Genomic DNA, 27,580 nt, shown 5'->3' with positions numbered 1-27,580 from the left:
TGCCCCCTTTTTCCTACCTTTGTTCATTATCCATCTCCTTGCCCTCCTATTTGCCCTTCTCTAAAATGGCTGCCGCAGCGGTGCGCATGCGCGGTGGCACTCCATTCATGTCTGCATCGTCCGGCCTCCATACGGGGTGAGGTGCGCATCCTGTGTGACGATACAGGAAATGCTCGCGTCACTTCCGAGAGTGCCTGATGATGCGGACCGCTGCTGGAGTCCCGCCCCGCCTGCGACCAATGGCTGATACGGCGGTCTGGGAAGCAGGTTATTTAAATGCGGTTCGCCTGATACACATAACACTGCGGCCCCCCGAAGAAGTAATCGAAACGTGCGTGTCGGGGCACGTTTTTTTCGGGCTCCACAAGCCACCATGGGTGAGTACGTGATTGTTATAGTTTGGCTCATGGGTTATGTATATTAACATGTTGGTGCCCTGGCATCATTTGTATACTCATACATTGAGTTGTTACTTTCGCCCATGACTCATCCCCAGGTATATTACTGTTTCTGCACATGTCTGTAGCCATTGTCAGATGGGAATTTTTATATTGCCAATACTTATTTATCAATACATTATGTTAATGGTATACAGGTATGTCATGAGTGAGCATACTTCAAAGATTCTATTTATTAATACTGGGGTTATTTTTGTCACAAAATTCTTCGCTATTGCTATTAATTACTATCCCCTGTGTGGACAGTGGACCTATGTGGTTTATCATCAGTGATCCTTCCTTGAGTACCTGACTAATTGTTATGTATTGTCTTTATTTGTTTGTCACTTGTCTCTTCTTGCTAAATGATTCTTGTAATAAACACTTTTATATTTTTGCAAGAAGTTGTTTTGATTCATCTTTGATGATTGGGTCCTATATTGGACCATGACTACATTGTCCCCTTGTTCTCTTGGTATGCAAATTTTCGGTAGGGAGTAGTCTTGATTTATATCTGATATGGTGTCACATCTTGCCCTCATCTTTAAAACTCTGAGTATTAGTATATTGTTGTGTATGTGTAAAACATTTGTACATTTAGGGCACATTTACTAACGCTATAAGGGTCCGTGCCCACCATCAGCCTTCCTCATGTTCTGCACGTTGCGTGTTTTCTCTGGCGGAGATGCTAGTTTCCTGTGCAGAAGACGTAGCGGTCCGAGCTCATGATCAGGGTCACTGACACAGCGGATGTTTGCTGTTTTCTCCCACTCAGAACACTAGCATCTCCGCAAGTATAAATTCACATGCTGCAGACTCGTAAACATCACACGTTATTTTAAGGAGTGTTATGGAATTTCATTTGTTCTTTCATATTTAGAAAAAGACAAGTGACATTATCCTCTTCCTGTGACGTAGCTATGTCACCATAAGGCCTCCTTCACATGTCCTTGTTTCTGGTACGTGTTGCATATGTTTTTTTTCATGGTTACCACACATACCCATTATAACCTATGGTGCTGCTTGCATGTCCGTGTGTTTACACAGACCGTGTGGCTATGTGATCTACATAGAGACATGACCATTTTTTTTCCAGTCGCACAGATGACAAGGATTAATAGAAGTCTATAGATCAATGAAAAACACATACAACACGCACAGGATCAGTGAACAGTCCATGTGCCTTCCATGTGCTGTACGTATTTAACATTGAAAATATAGGAGAGGCTTGTAATTTAATTTTCTATATCTATAACGGAAAAAATACGGATGACACACGTTTTTAAAAATGTACACACAATTAGGTGATAAAAAATGAAAACAGATGGTCAAAACGGACTCTGCCCCAGGTGTGTGTGTTTTTTATGGACCTGTGAAGGAGGCCTAAGGGTGCACTTGTGTGTAGCGGGTTCAGGAGCTGAGCCCGCTCTGTACTGAGCAAGTGTTGGCTATTATACATAGCTGACATTTACCTGTATCAGCAGCGATCCTACCTCACCTCAATTGCAGCTGTTTTAAAGCAGATATCCAGGACTTTGTTAAATAAAAAGAAAACAAATTGTGTCTAAGCACTAACAGGCAGGTAGCTGCTATCTACCTGCCCGTTGTGCCGGGCGCCATTCTTCACCAGCACACATTGGTCAAAGACTGCTCCTGCATGCATTTCAGCGGCTTCTGCTGACATCACATCAACAGAGTGCTGGCTTGTTTTCTTCTTTTTCTGCTCTGAACACGGGGCAGGATTGCCAACTTCATGCTCATTGACAGCCGGCTCTCCACTGCCTAACTGGGGAAGCCGGCTGTCAATCAGCATGACAAGAAAGCTACCCTCTTGACGTGACATCAGGGAAGCTGCTGAATTGCAGGCAGGAGCAGTCTGTGCCAGCAAAGAATGGCGCTGGGCACAACAGGCAGGTAGGTAGCAACTACCTGCCTGTTAGTCCTTAGGTACAATTTGTTTTCTTTTATTTAACAAAGTCCAGAATATCCACTTTATGTTTTTAAAAGCCATTGTCAGTCTTGACCGCGACAATTAGTGTGACACCGGATGCATGCTCTAATCAGCCCCCCTGTGACACAGTTTCAGATTGCTGATGGGTTGCCCTGTGTCGCTGCCATAATGGTCGCCTTATAAAGCCTAGCTAAAGGTTGGAGCTCTCAGGAAGACGTCACAATCAAGGTGCTGGGAAGTTATTACAGCGCACTCACTTTGTAGTGAGTGTTGACTGGAACAGCTCCTAAACTGCCACTATGACTGGAGCGCGAGTGAAGGCAGGGAGCATAAAATGGAATCTTCTCTTTGTGGCCAACTCATTTCTTCAAGTGCTATTTACTGCGGATTGACCCCCACGTCTGCAGATAAATAGTGTTTCTCAATGTGACAAGTTAACTTTAAAGAGGTGTCTAGAACATTTGTAGAATTTCACTCTTAACATTGCGTAATGAACGATTAGGATTCAGCTGTTTTTACTCTCTCTACGCCCATGACATCACCATTTCATATATAATATTTACAGAGATGCACTTGCCAAGCACATTCACTTCTACTTATCTCATTGTTTCAAATTGCGTTTATCAGAAGAGAAAGAGGTTGGCGTGTCATCATCTCTATGCAAAACTTATATGTAGCAGTGATGTGAGGAGCGCAGACAGTATATAAACAGCCGCATCCTAACAGCATCTGAAAATAATTTTTGAAGATGAAAATATTTTTTGATGGTGAAAATAGTTTCCAATCTGACTCTCATCAGAGCTATACTGTACACATTGTGGTATGCAGAGGCTGGCTGGCACATTTCAGCCTGGGGGCAATCACAAGGCAGTGGCCCTTGATTTGTGGCGGTTCACTTTTGGCCTGTTTATCCCTGGTCATTGCATTAAAGTAGCAGAGGTAACATGATTTAAAAACAGGCTGGTGCATAGATATGGAAACAGACCCAGTTTGCTGCGAACATAGATATTGCAATAGAAGAATGGTGACTATAGAGATACGGTAACAGAACCAAGCTTACTACAGAGATATGAGAGCAGAACCAAGCTTACTACAGTGAAATGGGAGCAGAACTGAGCTTACAACAGAGAAATGGGAGCAGAACCAAGTTTACTACATATATACAGGAACAGAATCAAGCTTACTACAGAGATAAGGGAATAGGACCAAGCTTACTACATAAATACGGGAAAAGAACTGAGCTTACCGCAGATAAGGGAGCACAATGGAGCTTACTACATAAATATGGGAGCAGAATCAAGCTTAGTACAGAGATATGGGAGCAGACCCAAGCTCACTACAGAGATATGGGAACAGACCCGAGCTTACTACATAGATATGGGAACAAAACTGAGCTTACTACAGAGATAAGGGAACAGAACCAAGCCTATTATATCAGTACAGGAACAGAATCTTGCTTACCAAGTTGACTACATAGATACAGCAACAGAACCAAGCCTCCTGCATAGATAAGGGAGCAGAACAAAGCTTATTACATAGTTACAGGAAAAGAATTGAGCTTACTACATAGATACGGGAATAAAACCAAGCTTACTACATAGATACGGGAACAAAATTGAGCTTATTACCTAGATACAGGAATAGAACTGAGCTAACTACAAAGATACAGGAACAGAACTGAGGTTACTACATATATAAGGATACAGAACCAAGTTTATTATATTAATACAGGAACAGAACCTTGCTCAGAATCTTGCTTACAAAGTCGACTACATAGATACAGCAACAGAACCAAGAATCCTAAATAGATACAGGATCAGAGCAAAGCTTACTGCATAGACATGCATTTATACAGTACTGTTATGATCCGGAACCATGGAAGATCACCACACATCATTGGCAAAAAGGTGACAAGAGCCTTGGCAACTAATCTGGCCGCCATCCCCTTACTAACCAACACAACTAGAAGTAGCCGAGGGGTGAACTAACATCCTGTGCACCGCGAACCCAGCCGGAGAAATAACTATCCTAAAGGTAGGAAAGATGAATAACTCTCTGCCTCAGAAAATAGACAAGAATAGCAAGCCCCCCACATTCAAAGACTGCGGTGATATAGGAAAAACACAATACACAGGTAAATGACAGGATTAGCAAAAGGTGAGGCCCCCGCTGACTAAAATAGGAAAGGACAGGAAAGGGACTGATGGTAGCCAGAGAAAAACCCTACAAAATACCAACTTCCTGATAGTACAAAAAGGCCCTCAGATCGCTCGATCTGAACTCCGTCCTATACCAGGTGCCCTTGTCATACCAATGAACAGAAAACAAGAATTATAACAAATTCAACAAGCCATAAACACATGGACCCAAAAGAGCTATACTCCACACAGAACTGCAGGGAGTTCCTCAACAATCCACTGAAGGGGAAAATCCCTGGAAGGAAATAAACTGAAACCAACCACAACAAATGACAAACCCAGATAAACAAAAGAACCAGACAATAAATAAAGAGCAAGCACTTATCTGGGGAAGATGTGGTGTAGAGCAGGATTAAGCAGGCTGAAAATACAAAGAACAACTGACATCCGGCAACAGCCTGCAATCAGACCAGGACTTAAATAAGCAGAGAATTAGGAAAGGAAACACCCACTGCACAACCCACCTGGTCTCTGTCCAAACCCTTCCTGGCCACCAGAGGGAGCCTCCTAGCAACCAAGACATAACTAATATTCACAACACAGTACAGACCAAATGTTTTCACACACTCTCTCATTCAAAGAGTTTTCTTTATTTTCATGACTCTGAAAATTGTAGATTCACATTGAAGGCATCAAAACTATGAATTAACACATGTGGAATGAAATACTTAACAAAAAAGTGTGAAACAACTGAACATATGTCTTATATTCTAGGTTCTTCAAAGTAGCCACCTTTTGCTTTGATTACTGCTTTGCACACTCTTGGCATTCTCTTGATGAGCTGCAAGAGGTAGTCACCGGAAATGGTTTTCACTTCACAGGTGTGCCCTGTCAGGTTTAATAAGTGGGATTTATTGCCTTATAAATAGGGTTGGGACCATCAGTTGTGTTGTGCAGAAGTCTGGTGGATACACAGCTGATAGTCCTACTGAATAGCCTGTTAGAATTTGTATTATGGCAAGAAAAAAGCAAAGTAAAGAAAAACGAGTGGCCATCATTACTTTAAGAAATGAAGGTCAGTCAGTCCGAAAAATTGGGAAAACTTTGAAAGTGTCCCCAAGTGCAGTGGCAAAAACCATCAAACGCTACGAAGAAACTGGCTCATATGAGGACCGCCCCAGGATATGAAGCCCAAGAGTCACCTCTGCTGTGTAGGATAAGTTTATCCGAGTCACCAGCCTCAGAAATTGCAGGTTAACAGTAGCTCAGATTTAAGACCAGGTCAATGCCACACAGAGTTCTAGCAGCAGACACATCTCTAAAACAACTATTAAGAGAAGACTTTGTGCAGCAGGCCTTCATGGTAAAATAGCTGCTAGGACATCACTGCTAAGGACAGACAACAAGCAGAAGAGACTTGTTTGGGCTAAAGAACACAAGGAATGGACATTAGACCAGTAGAAATCTGTGCTTTGGTCTGATGAGTCCAAATTTGAGATCTTTGGATCCAACCACCGTGTCTTTGTGCGGCGCAGAAAAGGTGAATGGATGGACTCTACATGCCTGGTTCCCACCGTGAAGCATGGAGGAGGTGTGATGGTGTGGGGGTGCTTTGCTGGTGACACTGTTGGGGATTTATTCAAAATTGAAGGCCTACTGAACCAGCATGGCTACCACAGCATCTTGCAGCGGCATGCTATTCCATCCGGTTTGCGTTTAGTTGGACCATCATTTATTTTTCAACAGGACAATTACCCCAAACACACCTCCAGGCTGTGTAAGAGCTATTTGACTACGAAGGAGAGTGATGGGGTGCTACGCCAGATGACCTGGCATCCACAGTCACCAGACCTGAACCCAATCAAGATGGCTTGGGGTGAGCTGGACCGCAGAGTGAAGGCAAAAGGGCCAACAAGTGCTAAACATCTCTGGGAACTCCTTCAAGACTGTTGGAAGACCATTTCCGGTGACTACCTCTTGAAGCTCATCAAGAGAATGCCAAGAGTTTGCAAAGCAGTAATCAAAGCAAAATGTGGCTACTTTGAAGAACCTAGAATATAAGACATAATTTTAGTTGTTTCACACTTTTTTGTTAAGTATTTCATTCCACATGTGTTAGTTCATAGTTTTGATGCCTTCAATGTGAATCTACAATTTTCAGAGTCATGGAAATAAAGAAAACTCTTTGAATGAGAAGGTGTGTCCAAATTTTTGGTCTGTACTGTGTATCGTAACATACCTGAGATGAACATATAGATATGGGAGCAAAACCACGCTTATTACATAGATATAGTACCATAATCCAGATAACTACATATACAAATACCTAGTGAGGCTCTTTTAAATACCATTTTTAATAATTAAATAAATAAATAAATACCCTTTGGAGACGTATTCTCAGAAGAAATGGCCACTGACACTGATTAGAGGAAGGAAGGCTTTGGACTACAGCATGTCTACTGTATATGGCAGCCTCTTCTTCCTCTCTCCATACTGAACGTGCATGTTCTAGGGCAGGCAAACTTAGGTTTCGAATCTGGAGTGACATCAGTTGATTTTGCAAAGGTTTAACAGACATCTTATAAATATCGCCACTTTAAAAGGTTAATTCCACCATAAAAGTAATCACTTTATATTTATTTATTCATGTACAAATATATGTACATTTACAGTGCTGGCCAAAAGTATTGGCACCCCTGCAATTGTGTCAGATAATACTCAGTTTCTTCTTGAAAATGATTGCAATCACAAATTCTTTGGTATTATTATCTTCATTTATTTTGCTTTCAATGAAAAAACACAAAAGAGAATGAAACAAAAATCAAATCATTGATCATTTCACACAAAACTCCAAAATTGGGCCAGACAAAAGTATTGGCACCCTTAGGCGGGCTTTGCATGCTGCGACATCGCAAGCCGATGCTTGCGACGCCGAGCGCGATAGTACCTGCCCCCGTCGCAGGTGCGATATCTAGTGATAGCTGCCGTAGCGAACATTATCGCTACGGCAGCTTCACACGCCCTCAACTCCCCTGCGACGTCGCTCTGGCCGGCGATCCGCCTCCTTATTAAGGGGGCGGGTCGTGCAGCGTCACAGTGACGTCACACGGCAGGCGACCAATAGAAGCGGAGGGTTGGAGCTGAGCGGGAAGTAAACATCCCGCCCACCTCCTTCCTTCCGCATAGTCGGCGTGAGCTGCCGGCGGCAGGTAAGGTGATGTTCCTCGCTCCTGCGGCTTTACACACAGCGATGTGTGCTGCCGCAGGAGCGAGGAACAACATCTTACCATCGCTGCAGCTTAATTATGGTTTTCCCCGACCCTGCACCGATGATACGATTACGACGCTTTTGCGCTCGTTAATCGTATCATCTAAGATTTACACACTACGATGTCGGGAGTGACGCACGGAAGTGCGTCACTTTCGACATGACCCCACCGACATTGCACCTGCGATGTCGCAACGTGCAAAGTACCCCTTAGCCTAATACTTGGTTGCACAACTTTTAGCCAAAATAATCGAACAACCGCTTCCGGTAACCATCAATGAGTTTCTTACAATGCTCTTCTGGAATTTTAGACCATTCTTCTTTGGCAAAAGGTGCCACAGGTAAGTTACAGGGGCTGTTAATTACACAAATTAGAGAAGCATCACATGATTTTTCAAACAGTGCCAATACTTTTGTCCAACCCCGTTTTTATGTTTGGTGTGGAATTCTATGCAATTTGGCTTTATGACAATTTTGTTTTGTTTTTTTTCATTGAAGACAAATGAAGATAATAATACCAAAGAATTTGTGATTGCAATCATTTTCAAGAAGAAACTGAGTATTATCTAACAGAATTGCAGGGGTGCCAATACTATTGGCCAGCACTGTATGTACGATTGTCGTAAAGTCCAATATCTGGGACCTGCAACAGTCCTGAAAACGCTAAATGAGCCCCTTTATTGTCAGAATTTCTGGGCATCCAGATGTCCGACCAGCACCAAAGTAACGGAAACAAAGCCTGTCCAGACACTATATTCTCCTAGCTTGTAGGTTAAAGGGAACCTGTCACCAGAATTTTCGCTATTAAACTAAAAGAATCCCCTTCTGCAGCTCATGGGCTGCATTCTATGAAGGTTCATCTTGCTACTGCCCCCCCTTTCAGACCTAAATAACAACTTTATATAATATTATCTTTTGCTATGGTAATGAGTTTTGCTGGCCTGGTGGGCGGGCTGTATTTCGTCTGTTATCCCCCCTCCTGCCGCTGTACACCGTCCCCAAGTGTTCATTTACATAGATGGGGCCGCCGCCCTCATGGTCCTCAGTGCTCCTGAAGTGTTGCGCATGCGCAGTGGCACTATCGCGGGACTGAGCACTGTTTTCAAAATGCGAGCGCCGGTGACGTTATTGCGCAGGCGCGACATTATGGGTGGGTATTTGGATGACGCTGGTAATGACATTCACAGCGCCGCCCATAATCTCATGCCTGCGCAATAACATCACCGACGCTCGCGATTTGAAAATAGTGCTCAGTCCTGCGATAGTGCCACTGCGCATGCGTGAGACTCCCGGAGCACTGTGGACCATGAGGACGGCGGCCCCATCTATGTAAATGAACACTTGGGGACGGTGAACAGCGGCAGGAGGGGGAATAACTGACGAAATACAGCCCGCCCCTGGGGCCATCAAACCTCATTACCATAGCAAAAGGTAATATTATATAAAGTTGTTATTTAGGTCTGAAAGGGGGGCCAGTAGCAAGATGAACCTTCATAGAATGCAGCCCAGGAGCTGCAGAAGGGGATTCTTTTAGTTTAATAGCAAAAATTCTGGTGACAGGTTCCCTTTAACAAGGCAGTGAGCGGGGGAGGGTCTGGCTCTTGGTGGGGTACAGTGCATGGGCCTCATGGAGAGGGCTAAGGTGGAGCACTGGGCTGCTGACATGTCGTGGGAGTGTATTAGGGAATATTCAGTACTTCAGAAAGGATAAGATTTTAGCCACACAAATAAGCGGACATTATATTACCTCCCCATAGGAACCTTACACCTAGTCCATTACCATTTTCTCAGCTGACTGGTGGGATCAATGGGGAACCCATTATAGCCGAGGCTGTATGGGAAACATAGGAGCAGCTCTAAACTGGACCTACATGACCTGAAGGAAGCCAGTGGCATCGCCAACATGCCAGTGACAGTGGCCCCCATATCCTAGAAGCCCCCACAATGGTCTGCACTCTCCACAGCAGGCAGATATGCCTAACCTCAGTGCATTATGTCTAATATGGAGGAGCCAGGGATGCAGCACAGCACGTATAGCAGAGATGGCACGCAGCGTCCATCATCCCTCTCCTCGGCAGCTCTATGGCTGGTGCTGAAACAGCTCCTGGCATCCCGGGCCGCAGGACTCTACCTTCCTCCGCAGATGGCCTCACTTGCGCTCTCGGTGTCTGCATCCAGCGCCGTCTACATGGGCACCGCTGCCGTACCGGAGTGCTGTGCTCGGAGGGCCCGGAGATTGCATCACGGTCACGTGACCGCGCGGGCTGCAGGGACGGAGAGCTGTGCGGTACCAGAGCGATGGATACGAGCGGTATGGGATTATTGTGTGTACAGTATCAATACACGTGTATACACAACATTGTACAAAATACACATATCCACAACATTGTGTGTAAAGTATAATACACGTGTATACACAACATTGTACAAAATACACATATCCACAACATTGTGTGTAAAGTATAATACACGTGTATACACAACATTGTACAAAATACACATATCCACAACATTGTGTGTAAAGTATAATACACGTGTATACACAACATTGTACAAAATACACATATCCACAACATTGTGTGTAAAGTATAATACACGTGTATACACAACATTGTACAAAATACACATATCCACAACATTGTGTGTAAAGTATAATACACGTGTATACACAACATTGTACAAAATACACATATCCACAACATTGTGTGTAAAGTATAATACACGTGTATACACAACATTGTACAAAATACACATATCCACAACATTGTGTGTAAAGTATAATACACGTGTATACACAACATTGTACAAAATACACATATCCACAACATTGTGTGTAAAGTATAATACACGTGTATACACAACATTGTACAAAATATACATATCCACAACATTGTGTGTAAAGTATAATACACGTGTATACACAACATTGTACAAAATACACATATCCACAACATTGTGTGTAAAGTATAATACACGTGTATACACAACATTGTACAAAATACACATATCCACAACATTGTGTGTAAAGTATAATACACGTGTATACACAACATTGTACAAAATATACATATCCACAACATTGTGTGTAAAGTATAATACACGTGTATACACAACATTGTACAAAATACACATATCCACAACATTGTGTGTAAAGTATAATACACGTGTATACACAACATTGTACAAAATATACATATCCACAACATTGTGTGTAAAGTATAATACACGTGTATACACACAACATTGTACAAAATACACATATCCACAACATTGTGTGTAAAGTATAATACACGTGTATACACAACATTGTACAAAATACACATATCCACAACATTGTGTGTAAAGTATAATACACGTGTATACACAACATTGTACAAAATACACATATCCACAACATTGTGTGTAAAGTATAATACACGTGTATACACAACATTGTACAAAATACACATATCCACAACATTGTGTGTAAAGTATAATACACGTGTATACACAACATTGTACAAAATACACATATCCACAACATTGTGTGTAAAGTATAATACACGTGTATACACAACATTGTACAAAATATACATATCCACAACATTGTGTGTAAAGTATAATACACGTGTATACACAACATTGTACAAAATACACATATCCACAACATTGTGTGTAAAGTATAATACACGTGTATACACAACATTGTACAAAATACACATATCCACAACATTGTGTGTAAAGTATAATACACGTGTATACACAACATTGTACAAAATACACATATCCACAACATTGTGTGTAAAGTATAATACACGTGTATACACAACATTGTACAAAATACACATATCCACAACATTGTGTGTAAAGTATAATACACGTGTATACACAACATTGTACAAAATATACATATCCACAACATTGTGTGTAAAGTATAATACACGTGTATACACACAACATTGTACAAAATACACATATCCACAACATTGTGTGTAAAGTATAATACACGTGTATACACAACATTGTACAAAATATACATATCCACAACATTGTGTGTAAAGTATAATACACGTGTATACACAACATTGTACAAAATACACATATCCACAACATTGTGTGTAAAGTATAATACACGTGTATACACAACATTGTACAAAATACACATATCCACAACATTGTGTGTAAAGTATAATACACGTGTATACACAACATTGTACAAAATACACATATCCACAACATTGTGTGTAAAGTATAATACACGTGTATACACAACATTGTACAAAATATACATATCCACAACATTGTGTGTAAAGTATAATACACGTGTATACACACAACATTGTACAAAATACACATATCCACAACATTGTGTGTAAAGTATAATACACGTGTATACACAACATTGTACAAAATATACATATCCACAACATTGTGTGTAAAGTATAATACACGTGTATACACAACATTGTACAAAATATACATATCCACAACATTGTGTGTAAAGTATAATACACGTGTATACACACAACATTGTACAAAATACACATATCCACAACATTGTGTGTAAAGTATAATACACGTGTATACACAACATTGTACAAAATACACATATCCACAACATTGTGTGTAAAGTATAATACACGTGTATACACAACATTGTACAAAATATACATATCCACAACATTGTGTGTGCAGTATCAATACACGTGTATACACAACATTGTACAAAATACACATATCCACAACATTGTGTGTGCAGTATCAATACACGTGTATACACAACATTGTACAAAATACACATATCCACAACATTGTGTGTAAAGTATAATACACGTGTATACACAACATTGTACAAAATATACATATCCACAACATTGTGTGTAAAGTATAATACACGTGTATACACAACATTGTACAAAATACACATATCCACAACATTGTGTGTAAAGTATAATACACGTGTATACACAACATTGTACAAAATACACATATCCACAACATTGTGTGTAAAGTATAATACACGTGTATACACAACATTGTACAAAATACACATATCCACAACATTGTGTGTAAAGTATAATACACGTGTATACACAACATTGTACAAAATATACATATCCACAACATTGTGTGTGCAGTATCAATACACGTGTATACACAACATTGTACAAAATACACATATCCACAACATTGTGTGTGCAGTATCAATACACGTGTATACACAACATTGTACAAACTACACATATCCACAACATTGTGTGTAAAGTATAATACACGTGTATACACAACATTGTACAAAATACACATATCCACAACATTGTGTGTGCAGTATCAATACACGTGTATACACAACATTGTACAAAATACACATATCCACAACATTGTGTGTGCAGTATCAATACACGTGTATACACAACATTGTACAAAATACACATATCCACAACATTGTGTGTAAAGTATAATACACGTGTATACACAACATTGTACAAAATATACATATCCACAACATTGTGTGTAAAGTATAATACACGTGTATACACACAACATTGTACAAAATACACATATCCACAACATTGTGTGTAAAGTATAATACACGTGTATACACAACATTGTACAAAATACACATATCCACAACATTGTGTGTGCAGTATCAATACACGTGTATACACAACATTGTACAAAATACACATATCCACAACATTGTGTGTGCAGTATCAATACACGTGTATACACAACATTGTACAAAATACACATATCCACAACATTGTGTGTAAAGTATAATACACGTGTATACACAACATTGTACAAAATATACATATCCACAACATTGTGTGTAAAGTATAATACACGTGTATACACAACATTGTACAAAATACACATATCCACAACATTGTGTGTAAAGTATAATACACGTGTATACACAACATTGTACAAAATACACATATCCACAACATTGTGTGTAAAGTATAATACACGTGTATACACAACATTGTACAAAATACACATATCCACAACATTGTGTGTAAAGTATAATACACGTGTATACACAACATTGTACAAAATATACATATCCACAACATTGTGTGTAAAGTATAATACACGTGTATACACACAACATTGTACAAAATACACATATCCACAACATTGTGTGTAAAGTATAATACACGTGTATACACAACATTGTACAAAATATACATATCCACAACATTGTGTGTAAAGTATAATACACGTGTATACACAACATTGTACAAAATATACATATCCACAACATTGTGTGTAAAGTATAATACACGTGTATACACACAACATTGTACAAAATACACATATCCACAACATTGTGTGTAAAGTATAATACACGTGTATACACAACATTGTACAAAATACACATATCCACAACATTGTGTGTGCAGTATCAATACACGTGTATACACAACATTGTACAAAATACACATATCCACAACATTGTGTGTGCAGTATCAATACACGTGTATACACAACATTGTACAAAATACACATATCCACAACATTGTGTGTAAAGTATAATACACGTGTATACACAACATTGTACAAAATATACATATCCACAACATTGTGTGTAAAGTATAATACACGTGTATACACAACATTGTACAAAATACACATATCCACAACATTGTGTGTAAAGTATAATACACGTGTATACACAACATTGTACAAAATACACATATCCACAACATTGTGTGTAAAGTATAATACACGTGTATACACAACATTGTACAAAATACACATATCCACAACATTGTGTGTAAAGTATAATACACGTGTATACACAACATTGTACAAAATACACATATCCACAACATTGTGTGTGCAGTATCAATACACGTGTATACACAACATTGTACAAAATACACATATCCACAACATTGTGTGTGCAGTATCAATACACGTGTATACACAACATTGTACAAACTACACATATCCACAACATTGTGTGTAAAGTATAATACACGTGTATACACAACATTGTACAAAATACACATATCCACAACATTGTGTGTGCAGTATCAATACACGTGTATACACAACATTGTACAAAATACACATATCCACAACATTGTGTGTGCAGTATCAATACACGTGTATACACAACATTGTACAAAATACACATATCCACAACATTGTGTGTAAAGTATAATACACGTGTATACACAACATTGTACAAAATATACATATCCACAACATTGTGTGTAAAGTATAATACACGTGTATACACACAACATTGTACAAAATACACATATCCACAACATTGTGTGTAAAGTATAATACACGTGTATACACAACATTGTACAAAATACACATATCCACAACATTGTGTGTGCAGTATCAATACACGTGTATACACAACATTGTACAAAATACACATATCCACAACATTGTGTGTGCAGTATCAATACACGTGTATACACAACATTGTACAAAATACACATATCCACAACATTGTGTGTAAAGTATAATACACGTGTATACACAACATTGTACAAAATATACATATCCACAACATTGTGTGTAAAGTATAATACACGTGTATACACAACATTGTACAAAATACACATATCCACAACATTGTGTGTAAAGTATAATACACGTGTATACACAACATTGTACAAAATATACATATCCACAACATTGTGTGTAAAGTATAATACACGTGTATACACACAACATTGTACAAAATACACATATCCACAACATTGTGTGTAAAGTATAATACACGTGTATACACAACATTGTACAAAATATACATATCCACAACATTGTGTGTAAAGTATAATACACGTGTATACACAACATTGTACAAAATATACATATCCACAACATTGTGTGTAAAGTATAATACACGTGTATACACACAACATTGTACAAAATACACATATCCACAACATTGTGTGTAAAGTATAATACACGTGTATACACAACATTGTACAAAATACACATATCCACAACATTGTGTGTGCAGTATCAATACACGTGTATACACAACATTGTACAAAATACACATATCCACAACATTGTGTGTGCAGTATCAATACACGTGTATACACAACATTGTACAAAATACACATATCCACAACATTGTGTGTAAAGTATAATACACGTGTATACACAACATTGTACAAAATATACATATCCACAACATTGTGTGTAAAGTATAATACACGTGTATACACAACATTGTACAAAATACACATATCCACAACATTGTGTGTAAAGTATAATACACGTGTATACACAACATTGTACAAAATACACATATCCACAACATTGTGTGTAAAGTATAATACACGTGTATACACAACATTGTACAAAATACACATATCCACAACATTGTGTGTAAAGTATAATACACGTGTATACACAACATTGTACAAAATATACATATCCACAACATTGTGTGTGCAGTATCAATACACGTGTATACACAACATTGTACAAAATACACATATCCACAACATTGTGTGTGCAGTATCAATACACGTGTATACACAACATTGTACAAACTACACATATCCACAACATTGTGTGTAAAGTATAATACACGTGTATACACAACATTGTACAAAATACACATATCCACAACATTGTGTGTGCAGTATCAATACACGTGTATACACAACATTGTACAAAATACACATATCCACAACATTGTGTGTGCAGTATCAATACACGTGTATACACAACATTGTACAAAATACACATATCCACAACATTGTGTGTAAAGTATAATACACGTGTATACACAACATTGTACAAAATATACATATCCACAACATTGTGTGTAAAGTATAATACACGTGTATACACACAACATTGTACAAAATACACATATCCACAACATTGTGTGTAAAGTATAATACACGTGTATACACAACATTGTACAAAATACACATATCCACAACATTGTGTGTGCAGTATCAATACACGTGTATACACAACATTGTACAAAATACACATATCCACAACATTGTGTGTGCAGTATCAATACACGTGTATACACAACATTGTACAAAATACACATATCCACAACATTGTGTGTAAAGTATAATACACGTGTATACACAACATTGTACAAAATATACATATCCACAACATTGTGTGTAAAGTATAATACACGTGTATACACAACATTGTACAAAATACACATATCCACAACATTGTGTGTAAAGTATAATACACGTGTATACACAACATTGTACAAAATACACATATCCACAACATTGTGTGTAAAGTATAATACACGTGTATACACAACATTGTACAAAATACACATATCCACAACATTGTGTGTAAAGTATAATACACGTGTATACACAACATTGTACAAAATATACATATCCACAACATTGTGTGTGCAGTATCAATACACGTGTATACACAACATTGTACAAAATACACATATCCACAACATTGTGTGTGCAGTATCAATACACGTGTATACACAACATTGTACAAACTACACATATCCACAACATTGTGTGTAAAGTATAATACACGTGTATACACAACATTGTACAAAATACACATATCCACAACATTGTGTGTGCAGTATCAATACACGTGTATACACAACATTGTACAAAATACACATATCCACAACATTGTGTGTGCAGTATCAATACACGTGTATACACAACATTGTACAAAATACACATATCCACAACATTGTGTGTAAAGTATAATACACGTGTATACACAACATTGTACAAAATATACATATCCACAACATTGTGTGTAAAGTATAATACACGTGTATACACAACATTGTACAAAATACACATATCCACAACATTGTGTGTAAAGTATAATACACGTGTATACACAACATTGTACAAAATATACATATCCACAACATTGTGTGTGCAGTATCAATACACGTGTATACACAACATTGTACAAAATACACATATCCACAACATTGTGTGTAAAGTATAATACACGTGTATACACAACATTGTACAAAATACACATATCCGCAACATTGTGTGTAAAGTATAATACACGTGTATACACAACATTGTACAAAATACACATATCCACAACATTGTGTGTAAAGTATAATACACGTGTATACACAACATTGTACAAAATACACATATCCGCAACATTGTGTGTAAAGTATAATACACGTGTATACACAACATTGTACAAAATACACATATCCACAACATTGTGTGTAAAGTATAATACACGTGTATACACAACATTGTACAAAATACACATATCCGCAACATTGTGTGTAAAGTATAATACACGTGTATACACAACATTGTACAAACTACACATATCCACAACATTGTGTGTAAAGTATAATACACGTGTATACACAACATTGTACAAAATACACATATCCGCAACATTGTGTGTAAAGTATAATACACGTGTATACACAACATTGTACAAACTACACATATCCACAACATTGTGTGTAAAGTATAATACACGTGTATACACAACATTGTACAAAATACACATATCCGCAACATTGTGTGTAAAGTATAATACACGTGTATACACAACATTGTACAAAATACACATATCCACAACATTGTGTGTAAAGTATAATACACGTGTATACACAACATTGTACAAAATACACATATCCGCAACATTGTGTGTAAAGTATAATACACGTGTATACACAACATTGTACAAAATATACATATCCACAACATTGTGTGTAAAGTATAATACACGTGTATACACAACATTGTACAAAATACACATATCCACAATATTGTGTGTAAAGTATAATACACGTGTATACACAACATTGTACAAAATACACATATCAACAACATTGTGTGTAAAGTATAATACACGTGTATACACAACATTGTACAAAATGACACATATCCACAACATTGTGTGTAAAGTATAATACACGTGTATACACAACATTGTACAAAATACACATATCCACAACATTGTGTGTAAAGTATAATACACGTGTATACACAACATTGTACAAAATACACATATCCACAACATTGTGTGTAAAGTATAATACACGTGTATACACAACATTGTACAAAATATACATATCCACAACATTGTGTGTAAAGTATATTCATGTATAAGCACAACATTGTGTATATAGTATATACATGTATAAGAACAACATTGTGTGTACAGTATATTCATGTATAAGCACAACATTGTGTGTACAGTATATTCATATATAAGCACAACATTGTGTGTATAGTATATACCTGTATAAGCACAACATTGTGTGTATAGTATATACATGTATAAGCACAACATTGTGTGTATAGTATATACCTGTATAAGCACAACATTGTGTGTACAGTATATACATGTATAAGCACAACATTGTGTGTATAGTATATACATGTATAAGCACAACATTGTGTGTATAGTATATACAAGTATAAGTGACTCGCCCACCCCAGGGCTATGGGACACCCTGTGCCGGGCCGGAGTAGTCCGGGGGGACGTCAGTGGTGGCGGGGCCCGACTCCGTGGCCCTGGTGGGTGTCAGTTTAATATGGCTGGTGACTTGGGAGCAATTAAAGTATTTGTTTCGTGACGCCACCTGTGGTCTGCGGCTATTAAGCCGCTGCTGCTGTGTGAGGCCTCCGGGGTGATGATACGGCAGCAATGGTGGTACTGCTCCCCACAGGTGGAGCGGAGCCCCGGGGACACTGTTAGTGCTCGTGAAAGTCTATGGTGTTGTGTGGCTAACACGGTGCCGGGCCGACAGGCAATGAAAGAACCAGGCACAAACAACAGTCTCTTTACCTTTTCCTCTTTTACTTTAGGAACAGTCCAATCCTGGGAGACCGTCACAGGTGGTGAAGGGGATCCGGTCGGCCTGGAAGTACTTGGGGTGATCTTTCTGGCCAGCTGAGTATGAGGCCTACTCCTGTTCCTTTCTTTACTACGATAGGACCCTGCTTCTCTGGATCCAGCAATGGCCCTCTTTGCTGCTGGGACCGGTGGTACGTCCCTTTCCCTCTGTGGTAGGCTGCGCAGGCCCTCTCTGGTGCTTCTCTGCTGCAGCTGTACCTTCGGGCTGTTTATGGGCCAGGTGCTTGCAGCTCTCCTGCCCTTCGGATTCGGCTACCAGGGAGTATTTTAAGCCCTGGTGGCCACAGACTCCGATGTCCGAGTCTCTTCTCTGCCTCTCTGCTACTCCTGCTTCCCTGGGCCAAGCTGTTCCAGCTCCAGGCCCCAGATCCACAGGACAGCACACTCTGCGTCTGCTTCCTTTCACTTCTCTCTACAGACTGAACACTACTTCCTCCCTCAGGTCAGACTTAAGGAATGCTCCCTGGAATTCCAGGTTCAGAGCTCCCCCTGCTGGCCGGAGGGAGAACTGCGTTGGATGTTAAACTTGCTGGCCAATGGACCTCCCAATTACCTCCAGGCTCAGCATTAACCCTTTGGGAGGGCAATGCTGTTGTGGTGACCAGGTCCTGGGGCGCCACACTCCCCCTTAGTTAAATTCAGTACTCCCGGACTGTAGAAAACAAAACAAGACATACATGTTACATCCTTAAACAACTATAAGAGTCAAGTGTGGCTCCCTGCCGGGTGTCCATTACACTGCTCCATGGGGGACCCGCCGCGATAAAACCCCCAACGTAGGCTCTGGGCGTGCGTCAGAGCATTGATGACCCCACTCTATGCACGCCGGACGGGTTTTTCTTCAGGGGTTGCTGAGCACACTGATGCTAACTATGTACAGCTAGGTGTTGGCCACCCATAGTCCAGTGGCCCAATTGTCCATTTTCTCAACCAAAAAAAAACATTTTATACACAACATTACAGACATTTCACATAACTATTTACATTCTAATAAGTACTCTTTCTTTTTACTCTCTATACCTTGGAGGGGGCTGTCCCCGAGTGCTGCGTTGGGACCTGCGTAGCTCTGGTGTCTGCCCCTGACTACTTGGTGTGTCTTCTACCTCAGCACTACAGGTAGGCCTAACCCTGATAGGTATGCGTGATGATGGCCTACGTGGTCTGAGAGTCGCCAAGGGTATGACAGGTTCACCACTGACAGGGGGTTGATTCTCCTGTTCCACTGCTGTCATCTCGTGTTGGAGCGAACGGTTCTTTAGGTGGATCTGGAACCTCTTCTGTTTCTGGCTCGACCAACTGCAGGAACGTCAACACTCGTACCACTATGGCATTGTTTATTCGGGTCCAAGTTTTGGGGAATTTTCCAAGGATTGTTTGGATCATCTCTTCCTCTTTTTCTGGACTTTGGGGACTTTCTTGTACTTCTTCTACTTCTTTTTGGTTTCTGCACCGTTCGGGGCACGCTTTCAGGCGGTCTCGAGAAACTGCTTGATAGGTCTTGCCTTCATCTTTGCTTATGAGGCATACCTTACTATTGTCAAAGTTGGAGGGGATAATTGTGTAGGGTTCATTCTCCCACTGATCATCTAATTTATGCGCCCTCTGCTTTTTCTTGAGGACCTGTTCTCCAGGTGCTAAGGGAGTTGCTGGAGCTGTTTGATTGTAATGCTGCTCTTGTCTCGTTCTTGCTTGGGACAGGCTCCTTTCTACGCATTCCTGGACCTTGCGGTACTGCTGTTGTCGCTCTGTATCCCAATCTTCTATCTCCTGAACCGCTTCAGGTGACACAGTCCCCATCTCAAAGTCTACAGGTAACTTGCCAGGTCTTGCTCGCATCAGGTAAGTAGGGGTGCAGTTGGTCGAATTTACTGGGATATGGTTGTACAGGTCTACCAGATCTGGTAACTTCTCTGGCCATTGGTTTCTTTCTTCCAGAGGTAGAGTCTTGAGCATATCAATAACCACATGGTTCATCTTCTCGCACAATCCATTGGTTTGGGGGTGGTACGGTGTGGTTCTGATTTTCTTACAACCGTACATGTTACAGAACTCTTGGAGCACTTCTGCCTCGAATGCAGGACCTTGATCAGTCAGTACCCTTTCAGGGTAACCGTGAGGTCGACAAAAGTATGCCTGAAATGCTCTAGCTGCTGTTCTGGCTGTCTGGTCCTTCACGGGAACTACTACCAGGAAACGAGAGTAATGGTCCACAATGGTGAGGGCGTACACATAGCCTGACCGGCTTGGTGTTAACTTCACGTGGTCCAGGGCCACCAACTCCAGGGTCTGCTTCGTGACAATTGGCTGTAGGGGAGACCTCTGGCTGGCATCATCTTTCCGCCTCAGGTTACATGGACCACAGTCTCGGCACCACTTCTCGACTGTCTTTCTCATGTGCACCCAGTAGAACCAATCACGGAGTAGGGTCTCCAACTTCTTCCACCCGAAGTGTCCTGCGTTATCATGGTAAGCTGCTAGGACCATTGGAGCATCCCTCTGTGGGATCACTATCTGCCAGACGAGTTCATTCGTTCGCCAGTTGACATATCTCTTGCAGAGCTTGCCTTGGTATGTGAACAGTCGTCCCTTCTCCTTCCACAGCTGCTGGGCTTCTTCTGGAGCATCTGGGCCAAGATGGGTCTCAGCTTGTGCTAGCTTTTCTTTGACCAATCGCACGGCCGGGTCACCGTTCTGTGTCTCTTCCCAATTATGGTGGAGTAATGGGTTGACCGAGACCTCGTGCTGGCTCGAGCGCTTCACTCCTACAGCATGCTCACACTGGGAAACACCTTGGTGATGGAAAGCCGGTAACTATCTCTTCGAGTTCATTCAGGTCTTCTCCAGACTCGGGTAAGTGAGGCATTCTGGACAGCGCATCAGCATTGTTATTCTTCTTGCCAGCTCGGTACTTGATGGTAAAGTCAAAGTTAGACAGCCGGGCCATCCATCGCTGTTCCAACGCACCTAACTTGGCTGTTTCCAGATGTGTCAACGGATTGTTGTCCATGAAGATGGTGAACTTGGCCGATGCCAGATAGTGCTTGAAGCGTTCAGTCACTGCCCAAACAATAGCGAGGAACTCTAGCTTGAAGGAACTGTAGTTTTCTGGGTTCCTTTCTGTGGGCCGAAGCTTCCTACTGGCGTAAGCTATCACCTTCTCTCTGCCTCCCTGCACCTGGGACAGAACTGCTCCCAGGCCCACGTTGCTGGCATCTGTGTACAGTACAAACGGCTGGCTGTAGTCAGGGTTGGCCAGAATTTCTTTTCCCGTGAGAGCCCCTTTCAGCCGGACAAAGGATGTTTCTATTTGGCTGCTCCATTCAAATGGAGGGCTCTGCTTCTTAGCCTGCTTTGGCTGGCCCACCAGGAGATCTTGAAGGGGCGCTGCTATCTTTGTGAAACCATCAATGAACCTTCGGTAGTAGCCCACCAGCCCAAGGAACTGCCGCACCTCCTTTACCGTGGTGGGTCTTGGCCAGTCCTTGATTACGGTGACTTTCTCCGGATCAGGTGCCACACCTTCTGCGCTGACCACATGACCCAGGTACTGTACCTTTGGCTTCAAGAGGTGACATTTGGACGGCTTTATCTTCAGGCCATATTCCGACAAGGACTCAAACACTTCTGCTAAGTGCCTCAGGTGGTCTTCATAAGTCTTGGAGTAGACTATGACGTCATCCAGGTACAACAGCACGGTTTCAAAGTTGTGGTGGCCCAAGCAGCACTCCATCAACCTTTGGAATGTCCCTGGGGTGTTGCAGAGCCCGAATGGCATACAGTTGAACTCGCAGAGGCCCATTGGCGTCGTGAATGCAGTCTTCTCCTTGTCCGCCTCTGCCACGGGAACCTGCCAATACCCACTGGTGAGATCCAAGGTGGAGAAATAGTTAGCTGACTTTAAGGCTGTTAGTGACTCCTCTATTCTGGGTAGTGGATAAGCATCTTTATGTGTAATGCGGTTAATTTGTCTGTAATCTACGCACATTCTCATTGTACCATCTTTTTTCTTTACGAGCACTAGTGGAGCTGCCCAAGGGCTACAGCTATCTCTGATAACCCCAGCCTCCTTCATTTCCTGTAACATTTCTTTGGCACGCTGATACTGTGCTGGGGGTACAGGGCGGTATCTCTCTTTAATGGGATGATGATCACCCGTGGGGATTTGACGTTTAACCCCTTTTACCTGCCCAAAATCTAGGGGGTGTTTGCTGAAGACCCGCTCGTACTCCTGTACCACCCGGTAAACCCCATGCTTTTGGTGTGAGGGGGTGGAGTCGGTGCCCACATGTAATTTTTGGCACCAGTCTTCCAGCTGCCCCTTGGAGCCATTGTCTTCCGCCTGGTCGGACGGGGTCAAGGGTTCCACTGCTTTGATGGTATTGTTACTGACAGTGTACAGTTTTGCTACAGTGGCGTACCGGGGCAATTTGGCTTCCTCCTCCCCACAATTCAGGACACGGACGGGCACTCTCCCCTTGCGGACGTCTGCTACCCCTCTGGCTATCAGGACTCCAGGCCTACTGTCTGAATACACCGGTTCTACCAAGGCATGGTAATCCTGACCCTTGAGGCCTATTGCTGCCTGACACCATATCAACATTTCACTTCTTGGGGATATTGCAATGGGGAGGGGGTCACTTACCCTCACACTGCCAATTTCTCCTCCGGCCAGGTCTACCTGCTGCCTCCTCATCAGGGCTCTGATCTCCCTCTGTAGGGCACGCTGCTGCCCGGAGCTGGCAGTTTCAGACGCCTGTTACAACAAAATTATCACTTCGGCAATACAATTTTCTATCACATTTGTACCAATGGTTAGCAGTGGGTCAGATTCTTTGCGATCAATATCTACAATTATCATCCCCTGACATGGCATTTCTACCCGCCCCACTTTGATGGTTACTTCTTTATACCCAATTTGAGGTAAGGGCTGACCATTACTGGCCACAATTGTTAAATCATCATCTGGGCCATGGTCAATGTCTGAATCAGCCCAATATCTTTTGTACAGTTTATAAGGGATGGTTGTTACCTGGGACCCCGTATCCAGGAGGGCATTCAAAGGGATCCCATCCAGCACAATAGGAAGGACCGGGCGTCCTCCCACAAACTTGCTGCGACTGGGGGTTGAGCCGGGCTTCCTTACACCTGGGGGTTGGCTCCTGGCCCCAGGCTCGGCCCATTTAAAGGACAGTGTCTTGCAATATGGCCCGCCTGACTGCAGCGGCGGCAGATCGGTTGTCCCGTTGAATCATATTATTATTATTATTTATTATTATAGCGCCATTTATTCCATGGCGCTTTACAAGTGAAAGAGGGTATACGTACAACAATCATTAACAGTACAAGACAGACTGGTATAGGAGGAGAGAGGACCCTGCCCGCGAGGGCTCACAGTCTACAGGGAATGGGTGATGGTACAATAGGTGAGGACAGAGCTGGTTGCGCAGTGGTCTACTGGGCTGAGGGCTATTGTAGGTTGTAGGCTTGTTGGAAGAGGTGGGTCTTGAGGTTCCTCTTGAAGCTTTCCACGGTAGTGGAGAGTCTGATGTGCTGAAGTAGAGCGTTCCAGAGTATGGGGGATGCACGGGAGAAATCTTGTACACGATTGTGGGAAGAGGAAATAAGAGAGGAGCAGAGAAGGAGATCTTGTGAGGATCTAAGGTTGCGTGCAGGTAGGTACTGGGAGACTAGGTCACAGATGTAGGGAGGAGACAGGTTGTGCATGGCTTTGTATACCGGTCTGTATCTTTTCCTCGGGTCGGCGGAATCCTCCTCTGTCCCATCTATGGGACGTCATCTGGGCTGGAGGCCAACTCGATTCTTGCAGGCGATGGGGTCACTTGTAGAGACTGCACGGTCTTGGAAAGGGCAGCTACAGTCTTGGTCAGCTCCTGGACCTGCTGTCTGAGCTCTGCAGCGGGATCCTTATCCAGGGACTGCGCCTCAGCCCCTGCAGCGGCTCGTGTTGCAGGCACCACCCCCGTACGTGATAGCAAGAGGCTGGAGGGGTACTGGGTCATTCGGTGTAGATTCTCTCAGTACCCGGATGGCCTGGTCCTTAAACTTTGCAAAGTCCAGAGCAGGGTTCTGCAGGACCATGATACGCAGCTGGGTCCTGTGGGCATCTGACAGGAGCCCCTCTATGAACTGCTCAGTTAGGAGTTTGTCTTCTTCACGTACACTCTCTGGGTCCACCTGTTTAACTGCTTTCAGGGCCTCCTGCAAGTTTAAGGCATAGTCCCTTATGCTGTCTGTGGCCCGTTGTTTGCACCCAAAGAATCTCATCTTTATTTCTGCTGCGGTGCGGGTGTCAAAAGTACTCTTTAGCTTGGCCAGTATCTGGGTTGCTGTCCATTTATCTGTATCAGGCCAGGACTTCACTTCACGCTGGGCCGCGCCGGCTAGCTGCCCCATTAATATGCCCACCTTCTGGCTCTCAGTCAGCGGATACACCCGGAACAAGCTGTGCAGCCTTTCTCTGAAGTCGCTCAAGGTATGGGACTCCCTGGAGTACTGCGGCAGCCATTCTGCTCCCGGGATGTACGGCATTGTGATCGGCATTACCGGCGTTACAGCGGGGGCTGGGGCGACGGCGACTGGGATTGCTTCGGCTGGTGCTGCGGCGTCTCGGGCTATGGCAGCCACCTGCCCTCCCTCCGAGTCGGACATCTTCCTCCCCCTTAGTGAACCTTACCAGGCTCCGTTCACTTTTCAAATTCCCTTCTGGGTCGCGCGGGGTTAACGGCGCTCTGCTCTGATGGCGCGCTCCCTTCGCGCTCTTTGTCAGGCACGCCCCCCTTCTTCCTGCGCTCGGTGAGGCTAATGGCGGCGGCAGTTTGCAAACAGTAACACAGTCTTTTAAGCACAGTTTCTGCAGGCGCACAGTACCCGGTGGGACCAGGCACGAAATCCTGTTCGTGACGCCAAAAGTTGACTCGCCCACACCAGGGCGCTATGGAACACCCGGTGCCGGGCCGGACTAGTCCGGGGGATGTCAGTGGTGGCGGGGCCCGACTCCGTGGCCCTGGTGGGTGTCAGTTTAATATGGCTGGTGACTTGGGAGCAATTAAAGTATTTGTTTCGTGACGCCACCTGTGGTCTGCGGCTATTAAGCCGCTGCTGCTGTGTGAGGCCTCCGGGGTGATGATACGGCAGCAATGGTGGTACTGCTCCCCACAGGTGGAGCGGAGCCCCGGGGACACTGTTAGTGCTCGTGAAAGTCTATGGTGTTGTGTGGCTAACACGGTGCAGGGCCGACAGGCAATGAAAGAACCAGGCACAAACAACAGTCTCTTTACCTTTTCCTCTTTTACTTTAGGAACAGTCCAATCCTGGGAGACCGTCACAGGTGGTGAAGGGGATCCGGTCGGCCTGGAAGTACTTGGGTGATCTTTCTGGCCAGCTGAGTATGAGGCCTACTCCTGTTCCTTTCTTTACTACGATAGGACCCTGCTTCTCTGGATCCAGCAATGGCCCTCTTTGCTGCTGGGACCGGTGGTACGTCCCTTTCCCTCTGTGGTAGGCTGCGCAGGCCCTCTCTGGTGCTTCTCTGCTGGAGTCCACACCGGGCCCTGATGCTGCAGCTGTACCTTCGGGCTGTTTATGGGCCAGGTGCTTGCAGCTCTCCTGCCCTTCGGATTCGGCTACCAGGGAGTATTTTAAGCCCTGGTGGCCACAGACTCCGATGTCCGAGTCTCTTCTCTGCCTCTCTGCTACTCCTGCTTCCCTGGGCCAAGCTGTTCCAGCTCCAGGCCCCAGATCCACAGGACAGCACACTCTGCGTCTGCTTCCTTTCACTTCTCTCTACAGACTGAACACTACTTCCTCCCTCAGGTCAGACTTAAGGAATGCTCCCTGGAATTCCAGGTTCAGAGCTCCCCCTGCTGGCCGGAGGGAGAACTGCGTTGGATGTTAAACTTGCTGGCCAATGGACCTCCCA

At 42.5% G+C, this 27,580-nt stretch overlaps 1 protein-coding gene across 1 annotated transcript in view; it reads right to left on the bottom strand.

Moving 5' to 3' along the window:
• The window catches only part of FRRS1L (ferric chelate reductase 1 like), an 85,764-nt gene extending 75,710 nt beyond the window's left edge, over positions 1–10,054 (bottom strand). Inside the window, exon 1 of the mRNA XM_075316533.1 lies at positions 9,926–10,054. The gene's annotated coding sequence lies outside the window, so the exon portion shown is untranslated. The remainder of the gene's footprint in view (positions 1–9,925) is intronic.
• Positions 10,055–27,580: the final 17,526 nt, after the last annotated feature.

This window comes from Anomaloglossus baeobatrachus, chromosome 6, assembly GCF_048569485.1.
Source record: "Anomaloglossus baeobatrachus isolate aAnoBae1 chromosome 6, aAnoBae1.hap1, whole genome shotgun sequence".
In the NCBI taxonomy this organism is placed as follows: domain Eukaryota; kingdom Metazoa; phylum Chordata; class Amphibia; order Anura; family Aromobatidae; genus Anomaloglossus; species Anomaloglossus baeobatrachus.
The sequence above is the reverse complement of the archived record's forward strand: the minus strand, read 5'-3'. Positions and strand labels throughout refer to the sequence as shown.